General features: G+C 45.9%; 1 protein-coding gene and 1 long non-coding RNA gene across 2 annotated transcripts in view; one reads left to right on the forward strand and one right to left on the reverse strand.

Annotated features, from left to right (window-relative positions):
* Positions 1 to 18,298, forward strand: part of LOC146822443 (NACHT, LRR and PYD domains-containing protein 12-like) — a 341,354-nt gene that overhangs the window by 66,367 nt on the left and 256,689 nt on the right. The window lies entirely within an intron of this gene.
* LOC146822444 (uncharacterized) overlaps positions 477 to 18,298 on the reverse strand; it is a 79,930-nt gene continuing 62,108 nt past the window's right edge. The window contains exon 3 of the long non-coding RNA XR_014963306.1: positions 477 to 1,163. This is a non-coding gene — a long non-coding RNA (uncharacterized LOC146822444). The remainder of the gene's footprint in view (positions 1,164 to 18,298) is intronic.

The raw sequence follows: 18,298 nt of genomic DNA on the forward strand, positions 1-18,298 counted from the left end.
TTTTTGAAGTTCTATATTGCGCAAACTCGAAGTGCTTTGCATGAGCTCCAACAGTACATATACATTTATTATTTGGTAGGCAGGGGGAGAATAAGCCATTTGCCCAGGATCACAGGATGTTGAGCCAACGAAGACTCACACCTCCTTTCCCAGCTCCAAAGTCGGCAGCACAGGCCCTTAGGCCACAACCGCTCACACACAAACTGAAGCATTTTCAATATTATATGAAACGGAGCCAGAGCTGTGGTTGCACATTGTATATTTATTTTATGCAACTATTAACCATTGGCAAAGCCAATAGTCCTGACTAGTAGGTGTATTGTTGCTTGTTTTATTATATATATATGGAGGCAATGACAGAAGCAGCAAAAACAACAGTCGGGCGGCACACTATGCTAAGAACAGATTTTTAGCATAATGTTTTTAGTCACGCCTTTAATTACCTCGGCCACACCCCTTTGTGACCTCCAGTTCTTTCATCCCACGTAAAGCCCTGGCATCGGGAATGCTGTGGTAAAATGTTGCCCCCACGTGCGTCCTGTCAGACGCCTCAGTGCGATCTCCGGGCTCACTGAGGAGCCCACCTCGCTCCTTTAAGGCCGCAGAGACACCTATTCCATCCTCTCAATGTGACAAAGTCACGTGGTATTGAGGGGAATACAAAATTTTCCAGCTATCGCGACAAGAATTTTAGATTCTATTAAGGACACGGAGGCGAGGATTATGCTTTCTCAATTCCTTTACTGAACTCAGCAGCCAATGAAAAGTGAACTACATAAGTAAAAAACATCACAACCCATGAGGCTTTGAACCACGCCTCCTCATAGTAGCCAATGGCAATCAGACAAAGCATACAAAACCGAGACACACTTTCTTGTCTTCCTCTTTCTTTGCGAAAATCAGTCTATAAGTCCGAACGAAAAACATCACAGGAACCTCAACTCTCAATGGAGAGAAAAAACAGTTTCTTAGGATTCTCAACAGAGAATATAGACACCCAGTCCAGAGAAAAATCAGCTTCTCAAAAGGGGGATCCGCCTCCCGTCGGAGTAGAACTTCAGATCCTGTTATGGCCCTTTCTCAGTCCTGAGATCAACCTCTTCGTACATGGGAAAAGTCATCTCCAGCCGGAGCATCACGTCAATTCTTGTTAGAGTCATTTCCTGAAAATAGAAACAAGGTTGAAAAAAGGAGAAATACCCACAAACACGATTCCTTAAGGGTGGGCAATACTCTGTTATGAATATAACAACAATACAACTTAACAGTTGATACTACTGTCCCAACGGGTGGGATAATCCTCGCCTCCGTGTCCTTAATAGAATCTAAAATTCTTGTCGCGATAGCTGGAAAATTTAGTATTCTATGTCAGGACCGGAGGCTTCTGATTATGCTGGTTCAAAGCTCATCAATAACAGAAGAAACATGTGATATAGGCTTATAATAAAACATTTTGAACATAGAATCCGTGGACCAGTCAGCCGCTCTCAGAATATCCTCTAAACGAGATCCCAACATATACGCTTGAGAGGCCATAGCTCCCCTAGTGGAATGAGCGCCATATATGGAAACATCAGTGCCAGCTTCTGACATCACCCATCGAACCCACCTGGCTAAGGTGGCAGCTGATACTGGTCTGTAAGGTTTCTGAATTGCAATCAACAATTGCCCCAAAGGATCAGTCCTATGGGCAAGAGTGCGTTCCTCATAACTTTTTAGGCACTGTAAAACACATAATTTATTATTGTGAGGAAAAGCAGGATACTCTACCGAACGTGACATTGTTTTCGTCCGCCTCGTGATGATAAAAGAGACATCCTGTGGAGAAAACATTCTACCTGCCAGATCCAGAACTCGCACATCCGAGACTCTACGACAGGAGATCAGACATAACAGCATAGTGTCAGTCAGTCAGTCAGTCATGAAAGCTTTATTCGATTTTCAGAGTAAAATCATAAAAGCGTACATACATATGAATAAAAGTACATTACATATTTAAAACAGATAAGAACAGTTAAAAAGGATAAAAAGACATAATATAGTTTTTAGGATGGTTGCATTGAGTTCCGAAATTTAATGACCAGTTTTAAAAAACTGGTTACTGCAGAGATAACACATTCATCTTCTAATTGTAGGAGCCTGGTCATGGCAGGTCTGCAGGTACGGAATCCCCAGGCTTTTAAAATCGGTTTTAGGAAGGCTCCTCTGGGCAGCTGATAAAATTTACAAAATAGAATACAGTGTATATTTGATTGGGCAGAAATATTGTCACAGGGGCACAGTAAAATTTCATTAGACCAAAGGTTACAGACAGGGAATGTAATCATGCGGAAAAAGTTGCCAAATCTAAGACGGGTCAATAGCGTTCGGGCATAGCAGTTTGGCTGGGTTAAGAGGTACCTTTGAAGGCCTTCATTGATAGTTACTTTTTGGAGATCAGTGACTGTAGTTTTAGATTTTTCTGAAGTCCATCTCTTAGAGATTAGATGGTTAAGAGCCAACTTTCTTAGAGTTTTTCTGGACACCATTTCCATACTTGATGGCCTCACAAAAAACTCCAAATGGCCAAGATCGATCAACATATTTTTTACATATGCAAGCCATTTAATGTTTGTCAGACCATCGAGGCTAAAACAGTCAGTAATTAGATCTCTATTTAGTGAGGTCTCTGGAGTAACCCAGATTTTATGCCACAAGAGTATGGGCGCAATTTTAATAACATCCGAGATGTATAGGATGCCCAACTCAATATGTATAAAATAGGTTGATGTTGATTTAGGGACTCCAAGTAAGTAACGTAAAAACTGATTTTCTGTTTGTTGTATCAAAGATGGATTTTCAATCCCCCAAAGGCCTGCTCCATAGGTGGCAGTGGAAACGCATTTAGCTTTGTAGATTTCAATCAGCTCTTTCACTGGCCTGCCACCTATTTTCGTGGAGAACTTTTTTAGGGCGCCTATTTCTCGAGTGAAGGCTAAGTTTCTGGCATTAATTGCTGCTAGCCAGTTTCCTTTCCTATCAAAATTTATGCCTAGATAAGTAAATTGGTCTGTGGTCTCTATCCTCTTATTGTCTAAGAAGATTGGGCAGGACATTTTCTTTGTGCCAGGTCCACAGGCCATCGTAAAGGATTTTGAAATATTGATTTTTAGCCCTCGTTCTTTCATATAATTAGAAAATTTCTGGACGGCCCTTGAAGGCCGATATTAGTTCGAGACATGATGGCAGCGTCATCAGCATAAAGAAATATTGGGGCAGGAGTGCCCAGAATTGTTGGGTAGTCGTACTGAGATTCCATTAAGTGTTTGCCAATGGAGTTTATGTATAGGGTGAAAAGGAGGGGGGCTAAGATGCACCCCTGTCTCACCCCTCTCTTAATAGAAAATTTGCCAGAGCACTCCCCTTTGTTTCCAAAGCGTACCCTGGCTCCTGCATCGCTATAAAGTGCTTTTATAAAGTGTAGAATATTTAAATCTATACCCATCTCTGATAAAATGGACCATAGTATCTCGTGGTTCACGCAATCAAAAGCGGAACTCAGGTCCACAAACGTAACAAAAAGTTTTCCCTTTTTTGCCTGATTATATTTTGATAGAACTAAGGCCAGATTTAGGCTCTGTTCTATAGTACCTTTACCAGGGCTAAATCCGTACTGTAAGTGTGACACTATCTTGTTCTCTTCCGCCCAAAATTGTATTCTGTCTAAAATTGCCCGGGCTGCTACCTTCATTAGTGCGTCTAAAAGCGATATTGGTCGGTAACAGGTGGGGTCGTCCCTGTCTCCTTTCTTGAAGATCGGAACGACTATGGCTTCAGACCAAGACGGTGGGAACCCATGTCGATTAGAGTGGTTTAAGACATTTGTTAGCAGGGGGCCCCACAAGTCAGGTTCGGCTTTGTACACATCTGTCGGAACGCCATCCGGACCTGGCGCTTTGCCTGAAGGGCTATCTTTGATTGCCTTTGTAATCTCCAGGCTAGAAAAGGTTATGTCTATAGGGAATGAGGTAGATAAAATTGTAGGTTTTTGGATAGATAACCCATCCGCCAGTAAATTGCTATAATTGAGATCTTCATGTTTATCATATAGAAGTTTAAAATGGTTCACCCAGGTTTCCCCATTGATGGCTATGTCTATATTATCTGACTGGTTATTTCGTAGATAAGGAGCATTAACAGCTTTCCAAAAAGCTGTATTGTCCTTAGCTTTAGAGGCTTCAGTTAAGGCCAACCAGGCCTCTTTGCGTAGTATTTGTTTCCTCGATTTTACAGCCAAATTATATACTTTTCTACAGCTACGGATCTCGGTTGGAGATTTGTTTGTTTCATGTAGCGCCCTTTTGAGAGCTTGAAGAGCTCCAGTGCAGTTTTTATCAAACCAGCCGTGGCTGTTTTTAGGGTTGGAACGATATTCTCTGGTTAGCAATTTTTTAAGCTCGAGTTGGATTTTTAAAAAGGAGGTCATAATAACTAATGACTCCTCATTTTCTGTTAAGCAGACAGATATGTAATTTCGGGAGATTTCCATTAATTTATGAAGGAAATCTACGGGATTTACCCTGTCCCATTTTATCGAGTAGCCATTTTTTGTGGCCAAATTAATGTTAGGGTGATAAGTAAACTTCTCTATGAAGGTCTGATGTTTATTTTTGATTTTTAGATTGAAAGAGATCGGGTAATGATCGCCAAAAAGGGCATCATGTGTTACCCAATCTGCAATTAACCCTGCGTTGGGTGAGGAGATAAGAGTAAAATCAATAATTGAACTGCAGCCCCGCCCATGAAAAGTGGGTTGAAAGGGGATGTTTGGGGTACATAGTTCATTTATAAAAGACAAGTTAAAATGAAAAAGCGCGTTATTGAGAAGATTTCCCGGTTTAGAGTGAACAAAATGGGTTGGGTTATCGTCCCTGTGGTGGCCAAGGCCGGAAATGCCTTTGGATCCATAGGGGCAGATTGTACAATTAAAGTCGCCCACCCAAATCAATAACGACTCGTCTTCTTTCTGGGTCTTAGTGATATTTATACTCTGAATAAGTATATCGATCTGGCTTTCTAGGCTGTTAATTGGGATATTATTATAAAAATTAATAAGGGTCACAGATTTTACGTGGCCCCAACTAATGACTAAAATCTGATAGAAATCAGTATATAGATAATTAACAACTTTTATATCCTGTGTCGTAGAGAGATATATGGCCAGGCCTCCTTTGTTTCTCCCCTGTGGGGTGAATTGTGCAGGTGCATGAAGGGTCTGATATCCCAATATGTGGAGTTCATCAACAGCCCACGTTTCCTGGAGGCAGATGATACTAAAAGTAGATACAATGTCTAACCAGGGTTGATGGGATATTTTGTTAATGAGGCCTGCAATGTTCCATGAAATAATGTTATGAGCCAACAGTGGCTTCTTTGTAATGGAATCATTGATAATTTCATCTCTAGATGTAGGGTTTAAAGTTGTAAGGGAACTAGGCTCAATGATAAGATCCAGTTGGGGAATAACTTCCAAAGGAGGTTTATCAAGATCAGTATGAATCTGATCATTGGGTGCCTCTTTGATTAAGATTCCCTGAGCACGATGGTTATAGGCGTCCAAATCAGGGCTTCCAATGTTTGGGTAGAGATTGGGATTCGCAAAAGGCTGTTCATAGAAGTGAGTTTCCGGGAATACTTCCGTCTGTCAGTCCGAATCGTCTAAGTCTGTCAGTACTTCGAAGCGATTAGTAATAGGGACAGGCCATAAAGGGTATTGAGGTGGATTACGAGTGTTTCGATATTGATAAGGATAAGACCTGTGTGGGAAGAGTGGGGGTGGAGAGTGATCCATCCACTGTCTTGTTGTATTAAGGTGCTGAGGTAATGACGAGTGTCTCATATTTCTAAGTGGTTTAGAGGTGAGTTCATTGTTACAAGGGGTAAGAAGAGATTGGGGATAGAAGTAGCTCAAAACGCGAGTTGATATTCCTTCCCTTCCTCTCTCTGAGAACCAGTCCGCTATGTGGGTTACTGCTCTTGGGTCTTTAAAGTTAGTAATTATGATGTCGCCCTCTATGTCCTTGGGCCTACATCCCAACCAGGACAGCCTTCTCACATGTAATATCTCACCGTTGATATTGGGAGGCAAAGGCCTATGCTTACTTAACCAATCAATTACTTTATTTTTAAGTTCTGTGAACCCCTCTTTCTTACCCGATGCTAATTTTGGGACTCCTGTCAATATAGCGGCATAAGGTGCCGCCTCAGGTGGCAAATCTATGCGCACGTCCGTTCTTTTTGGAGACTCAGTTGGAAGAGCTACCCTAATATTGTTAATGGGCTTACAGCCTAAAGTATTGGGTGGGGGTATTTGTTTCCCTTTTCGTGTGGTGCCTAATGCGGTTCTAGGTTTAGGCAAGGGATGTGCATTAGCTTTAGGTGATGGTGGAGGGTCCCTTGGGATCGTAGTAGCAGGGGATTTATGAGTATCAGTTGTTTTAGACGTTGCAAGGTCTTTCAAAAGGATTGTATTTGAGGAGGATGCTGCTGCTAAAGTGTCTAATTGTTCGGTTAGCCTTTTTAGTCTCTCAGATAGTGGGAGTATTAAGGATTTAACTAAGTGTTCAATCCTCTTAATTAGATCGTCATTTGAGTCAGGGACAGCAGATGGTTGGTCCTTAATGACTGGTGCAGGGTGTAGTCTTGGTGTTTTGGGTCGATTGCCTTTCATGCCCTCGCCCCCCCCGCTTTCTCTTTGCTGTTACCCCAGGTCTAGGTTTAGTTTGAGGATTATTAGGTCTTGATTTTTCTTTAGGTAGTATTATGAGTGGGGCCTCTGACGGAGTGGAATATGCAGAGGGGCCCGAGTTAGTGTTAATGATCACAGGTTCTGTTGGAGTATCCACTATCAATGGCTGAGTTTGTAGGAGCAAGGGAATGCCTGGATCGCTTATTTGGATAGAAATATCGTTCATGGGTAGTAGTGTGGGGGAGGGAATTGTTTGAGTGGGACCTAACGATGAACGTTTATTAGGAAATGGGCCGAGCGACAGACGACGCTCTGTGTCCGCTATTTGATGGTCTAGTTTCGAGACAGCCTTTGCCAAAAAATGGTCGAGAGTACCTTTCCGTGGGGGTCCTAGTAGGGGAGATATCACTTTAGTTACGTTATCAGCCGGTTTTAGGGCCATTTTAGGACGTAACAGGGTGGAATTGATAAGTGACAACTACTTGCAAAATCTATAAGCAGAATAGCTAACAGTCATAAATAATAGTATGGATATTATGACAATGATGGAAAAGTCTTACTATCAATATTGCTTTCAGTCCAGAAATCCAGAGCCAAGGGGGGGGCCCGGCCTGGCCTCCCTTGGCCCCTGACGGCCACAGACGGCCCGCCCTTTGTCCGGGCTTAGCCCGGCGCTGCCCGCGCGCGTCCCGCGACGCGGGGGCAAAGTTCGATTTTAAGCGCCTCCGTGCGTGAAACTGACGAAAGCGGACTTCCGCCGCTAAGGCTCCTGGGGGCTGTAGTCCCTCCTGCGCTCTGCGGCCGCGATGTGATGAAAATGCGGCGGCGGCAGGGGGGCAACAGCAGCAGCACCGGGACCAGGTAGGCAAAAGGACAGCAAGTGTGTCTGGAAACCGCAAAGTTCTGAGAACAGCATAGTGAGTTTGGCCGACAATTGTTTTAAGGAAAGCGCCGGATTATCCGGCCAAGACGCCAACAAAGAGAGTACCTTCAAAACGTCCCATAAGGTTGAATACCTGGGTCGAGGGGGATTGGCCACTCTGACCCCCTGAAGCAACTTACACACGAGGGGATGCATCCCTACTGGTTTACCATCAATAGCGTCATGGCCCGCCGAGATAGCTGATCTAAAATTGTTAACTGACCTGTAAGCAAGCCCTGATTCAGCGCATTCCGACAGGAAATTCAAAATCTCAGTCACATCTGATCCCACGGGATCCACCTGCCGTTGAAGGCACCAACCCACCCATCGCTTCCATGAAGCTGAATATCGTTTTCGGGTGGACGGAGCCCAAGCCTGTCGTATTAACCCTGCAGCTGCCTGTGAAAGACCTTCAATGCTCTCGTGTCTCCTGAGAGCGTCCACACCATGAGAGGAAGTTGGTTCTGCAGGATCATCGGGTGGCAAGCTCCCCCTGGGTCCTGGAGAATCGTCGGGAAAATCGGGAGTTGAAATGGAAGATCCACAGACAACTCCAAAAGTGTGGGAAACCAGGACTGAGTCTTCCACAACGGCGTCACCAACACTACTGAAGCCGTCTGACGACGGACAAAGGCCGCCACTCTCGGGATCAGGGCAAACGGAGGAAAGGCATAATTCCTTTGTGGGCCCCAATGTTGAAGGAACGCGTCCGTTCCCATCGCCATCGGGTCCGGTCTCCAACTGAAGAACAACGGGATCTGGGCGTTGAGGCGAGAGACAAAAAGATCTATCTTGCAGGGGCCTCGCATACTCATGATCTCCGCAAACAGCGTGGGGTGAAGCTTCCAGTCGCTGTAATCGCGCAGGAACCTGGAGTTCCAATCCGCTACCTGGTTGAGCTTGCCCGGGAGATACTCCGCTATGACCGTGATCTTGTGATTTAGACAGAAATGCCAAAACTCCTTTACGATGTTGACCAACATCTGGGACCTCGTCCCCCCCAGCCGATTGATGTATCTCACCGCTGACACATTGTCCATCCGGAGAAGGATGCAACAATTGCTCTTCAGGGGAGATATCGATCGTATCGCAAACGAACCTGCTAACAACTCGAGGCAGTTGATGTGCAGCCTTAACTCGTCGGCAGACCACCGTCCGCCTGTGGCAAAGTCTCCACACCGAGCGCCCCAGCCCCAGCGGCTGGCGTCGGATTCGATAATGACATCCGGCGCGGCGCCGAAAATCGCCCTTCCGTTCCAGGCCGACATGTGTTCCAGCCACCACAGAAGCTCCTCCTGAGCGTCCGGGGATAAGGGAATGAGGTGGTCGTAATTAAATTTCCTCTGGAGTTACTGTATCTTGAGCCGTTGAAGGGCTCGGTAATGTAGGGGGCCAAGGAAGATGGCCTGAATGGAGGAGGCCAGTAGGCCCACAATCCTCGCCAAAACTCGCAGGGAAATCATCTGCTTGGACAAGGTGGATCTGATTTCCCGTTTGATAGACCTGATCTTGGGCAGAGGGAGAAGAAGTTGGGCAGAAACTGAATTTATTTGGAAACCCAAGAATTCCATCTGTGGGTTTGGAGTCATCATCGACTTCTTGAGGTTGATGACGAACCCCAGCTCCTTAAATAGGGACATTGTCCACCCCAAATGCGTGAGAAGTACATTCCGATCTTGGGCCATGAGCAGCATGTTGTCGAGATAGACAATCATGCGCACCCCCATTTCTCTAAGACGGGAGACCACAGGTTTCAGGAGTTTTGTGAAAACCCAAGGGGCTGACGATAGACAAAAGGGAAGGGTACGATACCGGTACCATTGTCCTTTCCATTGAAATTGAAGGAATTTCTGATGAGAGGGACAAATTGGGACGGTGAGGTAAGCATCCTTCAGGTCCAACCGGACCATCCAGTCCTTTTCCAGCAATAGATCCCTGAGAAGATGGATGCCCTCCATCTTGAAGTGCCTGTAGACGACAAAGGGGTTGAAATCTCTGAGGTTCAACACAAGTCTCTGACCTCCTCCCTTCTTTTGCACCAAAAAGACGTTGCTGCAAAACCCTCCGGGAATGAAAGGTCCTACAGCAATAGCCTGTTTGTCCAAAAGCTCTTGAAGTTCGTGGGTCTATAAAATTCTGTTCTAGAAGGGAAAAAAGGAGAGGTTGAGGGGGAATAAGTTGACCCGGCGGGTCCAGAAGTTCTATCTGGTACCCCTGAACTGTCTGCAAGATCCAAACATCTGTGGTGAGGCGAGCCCAAACAAAATGCAACAATCTGCCCCCCCAGGGGAATCGTAGGGTACACAGGACTTACCAGAAGACTGGGACTCAAAGTTTTTGTGGCCGCGGTTGACACCTCGATTGAAGCGGCCCCTGTATCCACGTGATCTGGAGGGATAGAAACCAGCCTGTTCAGGCTCTTGGGTATAACCCCGGCGTCTGGGCGCGAAACCTCTTTGAGGACTGGGGTTGGTGTAGCGGCTGGTCGAGCGTCCTCTACCACGCCAGGCCCTACCAGAGACCTGGTGAAACACTCTCTTCAAGGATGATTGGGACTTGTCGAGTGAGGCAAAAGTGTTCACGAATTTAGCAATGTCCTTTACGAATTTGTCACCAAAGAGCTGACCTTCTGCCAGTGGGCCCGGTTCCGCCGTGGCCAATTCCACAAGTTGTGGATCAGTCCTTAAAAGGACCGACTTGCGTCGCTCGGAAGCTAAGGCGCAGTTGGCATTGCCCAGCATACAGATTGCTCATTGAGCCCATCCCGCCAACACCTCAGGGTGGATGGCCGCCCCTGTCTCTTGCACCTGTAGGGCCAACTAGAGTATTTTTGCTAAGGGGCCCACAAGGTCAAGAACCTTGTCTTGACACGCCCGAAGGGCGCGATCGATTCCTTTCTTGGGGTCCTTCTTATATTTTTTGAGGAAAGTGGTCATGGAGGAATCTATGTCGGGAGTAATTGCTACTTTATGGGGCAAATCGGGGCACGGGCATTCAGACTTAAGGCGTGCTCTCACCTCCTTATCAAAGCTCTTTCTTAAGTGAGCCTGCATGTACTCAGCCACCGCTGATGGTGGAACCCAGTCTGCAGAGCAAGGGTGGACAATATCCGAAGGGTCGAACAGGAAGGGAGAGGGTTGGACAGGGGAGGAAGAATGTTTGCGCTTCTTCGCGCATTTACGAGGCCTGGACTCCCTAGAAGTGTCAGTATCAGGACCTGAAGTGGTGTTCACCACTGGGATAGGAGAGGAAGGCATAGGCGGGGGAGCCGGGGCGTCTGCGTGGGCCTGCTCATTGGACTTATAAAGTTTGGAATAAGAGTGTGCGTGCGGCCAAGGGGTACCAAAGGGCTCGGCAGGCGGGGGGGGGGGTCGGAGCGGGACCAGGGACAGCAGGAGAAGGATTCGGGGCAACCAGACGATCCAGCTTTTGAGCAATAGGTAACAAGGTGGAGGAGAGAGCCTTATCTATCTTAGCATCCAATTTTTTATCAATTAAATCCTCCATGAAATCGTCGTAATAGTACTCATCATCACCCTGGTCCTCCCACGCAGCCACCTCCTCCTGGTAGAACTCGTAGTCTGCAATGCCTCAGGTGAATAACTTGTATTGAATCAGAAAAAATCCCCAGAGGGAAGCTCAATTATCCAACCCCAACCTCCACAGGTTAGGGTGTCAGTTGGGAGCAAAGCCGGGGCAAAAAGGAGCCAGGGAGTACAAAAAATCCTAACAGGGATTGTGAAGTAAAGCTGCACCACTCAGGAGTAATGGGGGGGGATGCCCCTCCAGCCTGGGTGAGCAAGAGGTTCCAAAAATTAGTTCTGAGGCCACCAGGCCAAGTATTGAAAGGGTTACTGTTCAGCAGACAGTCAAAACCCAAGCGCTGCACCAATTAGCATAAATAACTGCACCGGCCCGTACTCCGCTCCTATTTCGCCTGCTGCGTTAATCCCCACTTCAGCCCGGGGTAGGGCGTCACATCCGGCACTTGCAGGAGGCGCGCGCGCGTCTACGCACGTGCCTGCTCCCGAGACGCACGCCGGAAGCCGTTCTGGCCTCGGCGTGCGACTCGCTCCCTGGGGGGGGGGGCCAAACCCCTCCGACCGCGATCCGAAACAGCTGGCAGTGTCGGCGGCAGCGCAGGGGCAGTGGGGCTGAGGAAACGGGACCAAATCGCACACAGCGCAACACGCGCTGGACCCTACCAAGCACAAAAGACACCGGCGATGGTAACGCGCCTAGAGCGCAGGTCGCGAGTAAGGCGGCAAACAGACACCGCGCCGAGAAACACGATCACACGTCAAACTTCGAGGTACGACCTAGAATAAAGCATTAACAATAAAGCTGGCACAATAACCGATGTCGATTCTTTACAAAGTTTTCAGATGTAGAGCATACAAAAGAGAGAGACACTTATCTTGACTGCGGAGCAGCAAAGAAAGAGGAAGACAAGGAAGTCTCTCTCTGTTTTGTATGCTTTGTCTGATTGCCATTGGCTACTATGAGGAGGCGTGGTTCAAAGCCTCATGGGTTGTGATGTTTTTTACTTATTTAGTTAACTTTTCATTGGCTGCTGAGTTCAGTAAAGGAATTGAGAAAGCATAATCAGAAGCCTCCGGTCCTGACATAGAATCCAGCCTAGCAAAACGCTGATCGTGGTCAGGCAATGATGCAATACGCTCCTTTAAGGCCACTGAGACGCCCATTCCATCCTCTCAATGTGACGAAGTCACGTGTTATTGAGGGGAATCCAGCCTAGCAAAACGCTGATCGTGGTCAGGCAATGATGCAATAAGCAAAATAAAACAAATGACTCGAGGTAAAAGTGTGGCTTGGATGCCCAACGAACAGCTTCAAATATGTGGAATCTCAAGAGAAGGCGAGAGATGGCAAAGGGCGGGGGTGGAGGGGGAACACAGGGGAACATTATTTTAATCATGGCAGGATGGGAGATCAAACAATCTCCCTTCGTCCTTGTTATGTGGCACAGTAACAAACATTAGCAAAGCCAATTAGTCTCGCCTAGACGAGATTAATTGGCGTGGTCAATGTGATTTTTAGCCATGTTGCACAGCGGCTGATCTAAAAGTTTTTATGTAATAAAACGTTGTGATGTGGAGCACTGCTGTGTCCTAGCACTTTTTTACATCACTTTCAAGAATGTTGCACAGCAGCTACAGCGCCAACTTTGTGCCAACTTTTTATATCAATTACAAAGCCAACTCGTATCAGAAAATAAAAAAAACAAAGCCATTGCGAGACCTATTAGCTTTGCCAATGCTTGTTATTTTTTGGCGTGGGGAGAAGCCCCAGCACCACCACTCTTATAGTGGTTGGGATTTTCCATCCCTTTGTGGTTTGTAGTCTGTCTATTATGGTCCCCCAGAAGTGTTAATTCACGGCCGTCCCATACCATATGTATAGAATGAGAGTCCGCGTGTCTGCATCTAGGACGATGGTTTGTGCGCTTCGGGTAGATTTTAAGTAATATTCGCGGGGTTAAATATGCCTGATGTATGATATTGTATTGTATGAGTTTAAACCTTGTGATAGAGCTTCTCTGTTTGGCCCCTTCATGCACTTTCATCCATTCTGGCGCTGTTAGGGGTTCATCCATTGCATTGTCCCATTTTGGGTGGATTGGGGGGATCCTCACCAAGCGCTCTATATATATATGTGAGACCAGTCTACGTCCTCCCGCCAGGGCGATTATTGTCTACAGGATTATTGTAATGGGTGGTTCCTGTGGGAATACCAGACACAATTCCCGAGCCACTGCAGACATTTTTGCATATTGCAGGTATTGCCCTTTACCAAGCTCAAATGTGTTCTCTGCCTCCTCCCTTGTTATCAACCGCTGAGCACTATATAAGTCTCCCATCATGTGGCAGCCCCCCTCCATCCATTTGTTAATTGTCATAGTTTGCCTTATCATTTTGAATGGCTTTACAATCCATAATGGTGTATCTGGAAGGATTCGGGCACTCCAGAACCCAGCATAAAGAGCTCCGGGAGTAGGGTCCCCCCATCAGTGCCCACCAGCAGCTGTTTCTCCCAGTTATCTTGGTCATCCAGCCGATGAGCCACGTGTTGGAGTTGTGTAGCCATGTAGTATAATTCCAATCTAGGTACTTCAAGATCCCCCTGTGCCCATTTCTCTGCAGGGTGCTTAGTTTCATCTGCTTCCTCCTGGATCCCCACAGTAATTATACTATCAGGCGGTCGAATTGTGAAAAATACCTGTGTGGGATTCTATACAAGGAATTCAGGAGTGCATATAGACTTCGTGGTAGGATGAACATTTTTGTTAGCGCCCCTCTGCCCATCAGAGACAGTGGGAGTTCTTTCCAAAAGGTAACCGATCTTTTAATGCCCTCCACGGTCCTTCCTATATTACTATATAGATAAGTTGTGTGCGTGTGTGTCAGTCTAATCCCCAAGTACCGTACTTTGGCACATACCCATTTCATCCTTACTCTTGGCAGTTCAGCCTCACTTATTCCCACCAGTTTCCCCATGGGGAATAGTTTGGATTTTCCTGGATTAAGGTGCAGGCCGTACAATTCCCTGAATCTCTCCAGCTCCATAACAAACTCCGGTACTGCTTCCCTGGGGTGTCGTAAGTACACTAGCGAGCATGTCGTCAGCATACATGGATACCACATGATTTGTGTCCCCTAACCGAACTCCCCACCTCTTCATTTTGTTTGTCGGGGTAACCGCCTACGGCCCCATCGCAATGGCGAATAGGAGCAGGGATAAAGGGCACCCGTTTCGGGTACCCTTCCGTAATGTGAAGCTTTCCAACACCTGATCTCGAAGGCGTATCCTCACTGCCGGCCTTGTGTACAGTATTTTCATCCAGTTTATGTATTGTCCTCTCAATCCCATCTTCTCGAGTACAGCCCAGATATAGTTCCATTCTACCGAATCGAAGGCCTGTTGAATATCCAGCAGAGTCAACGCCCAGCTCTCTTGCTCTAAACTTGGCACATGCCACACATGCACTAGCCTACGCAAACTATGTGTGGGATTTCGTTTAGGAATAATCCCAGCCTGGTCCGGGTGGATCATTTGGGACATATAAGGTAACAATCGGGATGCCAGATTCCACTTAATATTTTAGCATCTATATTTAGTAGGGAAATCGGCCTATAGGAGCTCGGGGAGAGAGGGTTTTCATCCGGTTTGGGGATCATAGTCGCCACCGCCTCCAGCATAGTGTTCGGTAACACTTTGCGGACAAGAGCTTAATTGAACACATCCGGGAAGTGGTCAGCCAGCATTGAAGCAAATTTTTTATAGAACTCTGCTGGGAGCCCGTTGTCCCAGGGACATTTTTACAGTTTTAATTTCTTGATAGATGCGAGAATCTCCTCTTTCGAGATTGGCGCCCCTAATACCTCTACGTCTGCCTTTTCCAAAATAGGGCGTACCGTACTATCTAGGAATTCCTGTAACATGCGTGACTGAACCCGAAGGTTATCCGCTCATGTTGTCTTTAAGTGATTTGCGAACTCTTTCAGGATCTCCCCTTGTGTCTGCAGTGTAATCCCATTATCAGTTTGGGGTTGCAAAATATGTGTGTGTTCCCACTCCGTTCTGCTTAATCGCGCAAGCAGTGCCCCTGACCCATCCCCCTCCATGTATAACCTTTGTATGCGGTGTATGAACATTTTTCTAATCCAGCCCAGGCTTCAAGCAGCTCCCCATGTACCAGAGTCCACTCGATCATGTGAGTAGGCGTCGTGTATATAGTACCTTCTAGCCCCTGCAATTGGTTTTCTAGTGCTATGATGTCCCTATTCAATTGCTGTTTCACCCCATATGGTGTCTTCATGCGTACCCCTCTTATAACAACCTTCATGGCTTCCCATTCCGTTGACCTGGGGGCTGTCGACCCCCAATTTTCATTGAAATAATGTGGTAGGGCTTCTGAAACTGTTTGCGCATTTAGTGGATCCGTGAGTGCCTCGACCCTGAGGCGCCAGAGCGGAATGGCCGGGCGGCCCACTCCGCCTATTGCTATTCTGTACCATTTTAGAAATGCGTGCACTGTGCACCATTTGTCCAGGCCCACCATACCTCGAATATTCCAATTAAGAATTTTCAGAACTTGTGTCGTCATGGTCATCTTTGTCCCTGCCCTCCTCACCCACCTCTCTTCCCCAGGAATCTCTTCCCTCTGGCACAACTGTGTGTGTTAGGTAAGCACATTTTCCCAGCGACCCTAGTACAACATATGCAATGAGACTAACCCTTGTCCCACCCACCCCTTGGGCAGTTGTGTGAGTTCCGCTGCTAGCATTACAACCAGTACAAAAATCAGCACATACCGCCCCATTCTACCCTCTGCCCAACCCTTATGTAGTCTTCTAATCTATGACAAAAGATGTTCAAACAAAAGTTTGAAAAAAGGCGCACTATCCACCTGCCCTATGAGGTGCAACTTGGTAGATCTATACAAGTAAACAAGTGTATTTAGTACATCATTCTACTAAACAAAGGTAAAACGAAAAGCACCGATGGTGCCTATTTTAATTCAGGTTGTAAACAGCATCTTAAGTGAAAAATAAAGTAAACTGAACCATAGGTATGTTATGAAACAAATTTGACAATTGTAATTGAAAAAGAGACAGTAATGGTGATAACTTAGAAACAAAACAGTAGTTTGTGAATCTTCATGAATTTCTGAGATTCTTCTTTATTTTCTTAACGTATTCAAAAAGAACGTAAGGTGTCCCAATGCATTTCGGTGTGACACACACCTTCTTCAGGGGAATACTGTAACAATATATGCATATAAGTATATAAGTCAATTCGAAATGAAAACAATACTAGTATCAAAACCAACTTATATGTATGTCCAACTGTGACATTAATTTGCATTTTATAACCCTTGGTATCCAGTGCTAACCAGCCAATGTTAGGCATGCAACTGCCGTGAAACTCGTCATTTAAAAAAGAAGCGAGAAGGAGATGTAAAGGGTAAAAATAGAAAGAAAAGAAAAGAAAAGAAGATATTTAATAAAGTTTATTGAAGATTGACAACCGAAAAAAAGTAAAGCTAAGAGATACCAGAATGACACCAGTGGGTTTTGAATCGTGATGCCTATCATGAAACGGTTAACTATCTCAAAAAGTGCCCGTCGAAGTGAAAAGTGGATTCTGGTGCATTAGGTGACCAGGTGAACCGAAGAAACCACCGTAACCAAACCGTAATAGCCTGCGGAGGACTCACCTCCCAGCGTTCGAGTGAAAAACGACACACAAGAAAGGGTCCAGATCGTTTTTATTTTCGTTTTACCTTTGTTTAGTAGAATGATGTACTAAATACACTTGTTTACTTGTATAGATCTACCAAGTTGCACCTCATAGGGCAGGTGGATAGTGCGCCTTTTTTCAAACTTTTGTTTGAACATCTTTTGTCATTTTCTAGGGCCCGTGTAGGGGTTGCACCGGCTACAAAAAGGCAGCACCTTTGATTAACTCATGACTACTGTCAGTACTTCTTGCTTAATCCTCATCTAAAACATAGGTGTGCAGTTTGTCTAATCTGTCACTGTTGTCTTCTAATCTATGACATAAACTTCCGAGGTCCGGGGACTGTCTGGCCTCACACAGATTCCTGTTTAACTATACGTTGTCAGGTGCTGTGCTAGAGAACTGGTGCCGCCAAGGTGCGAGACTGCTCTCAAGCTTCCCAGGTGGGCCTGAACTCTGGTGGGGGTTTTGCTACCTCGTGGCTGCCTGTTCCTTCCCCTACTCTGTGCATTGTTCATATTATTGTCCTCACTTATATATTGCCCATATCGACCTTACTTTATACCTATATAGCCTCAAAACTCTTCTCATCTTGCCCATGCTTTTCAACATGTACATGAATTAATTACCGGCACTGATCAATCAATTGCACCTCACGTGCTATAACTATGCAGATGACACGCAAATACTCCTTCAACTGGAATGTCCCAAAGACATAGGAAACTCGTACATTTTCTGTTGTCTCTGGGCCATGGATCAATAGATGGTGTGGAGCCATCTCAAATTTGAATACTTCCAAAACAGAAATACTCACATGTGACGATGGGAAACATTTTGACCCACTCGCCGCATGGCCTGATGATGTGGGAACGCCGTCTAAAGTATCGAAGGAGGAAGTAAGAAACCTCGGAATGACCATGGACTCCAAGCTATCGATGAATGCTCAAGTGGACAAACTAGCAAGATCAAGCTTTGTTACTATAAAAACTGCGATGAATATTCCCTCATTTGGGATTTCCACACAAGGTTCAAGCTACCATCGCCCTTGTTCTGTCCAAACTCGATTATGCCAACAGCCTCTACCATGGATCACCTTTAACAACCATAAAAAGACTACAACAAATTCAGACATCGGCTGTCAGACTATTCTTATATGTCAAACCGCGAGACCACATCTCCCCTGCATTGAAAGCCCTGCATTGGTTATCGGTTGCCAGAAGATCCAAGTTCAAGCTGTTTTGTATCACCCACAAAGCGATACATGGAACTGGACCGCTCTTCATCAGAAATAAAATCACCTTCAATACATTCAAACAAAGGAACCTCCACTCTAGAGTGGCACCTCGCCTCAAAATCCCAAGATACAAGAAATAAATCCTGGGTGG

Source organism: Triturus cristatus, chromosome 6, assembly GCF_964204655.1.
Source record: "Triturus cristatus chromosome 6, aTriCri1.1, whole genome shotgun sequence".
Taxonomy (NCBI): domain Eukaryota; kingdom Metazoa; phylum Chordata; class Amphibia; order Caudata; family Salamandridae; genus Triturus; species Triturus cristatus.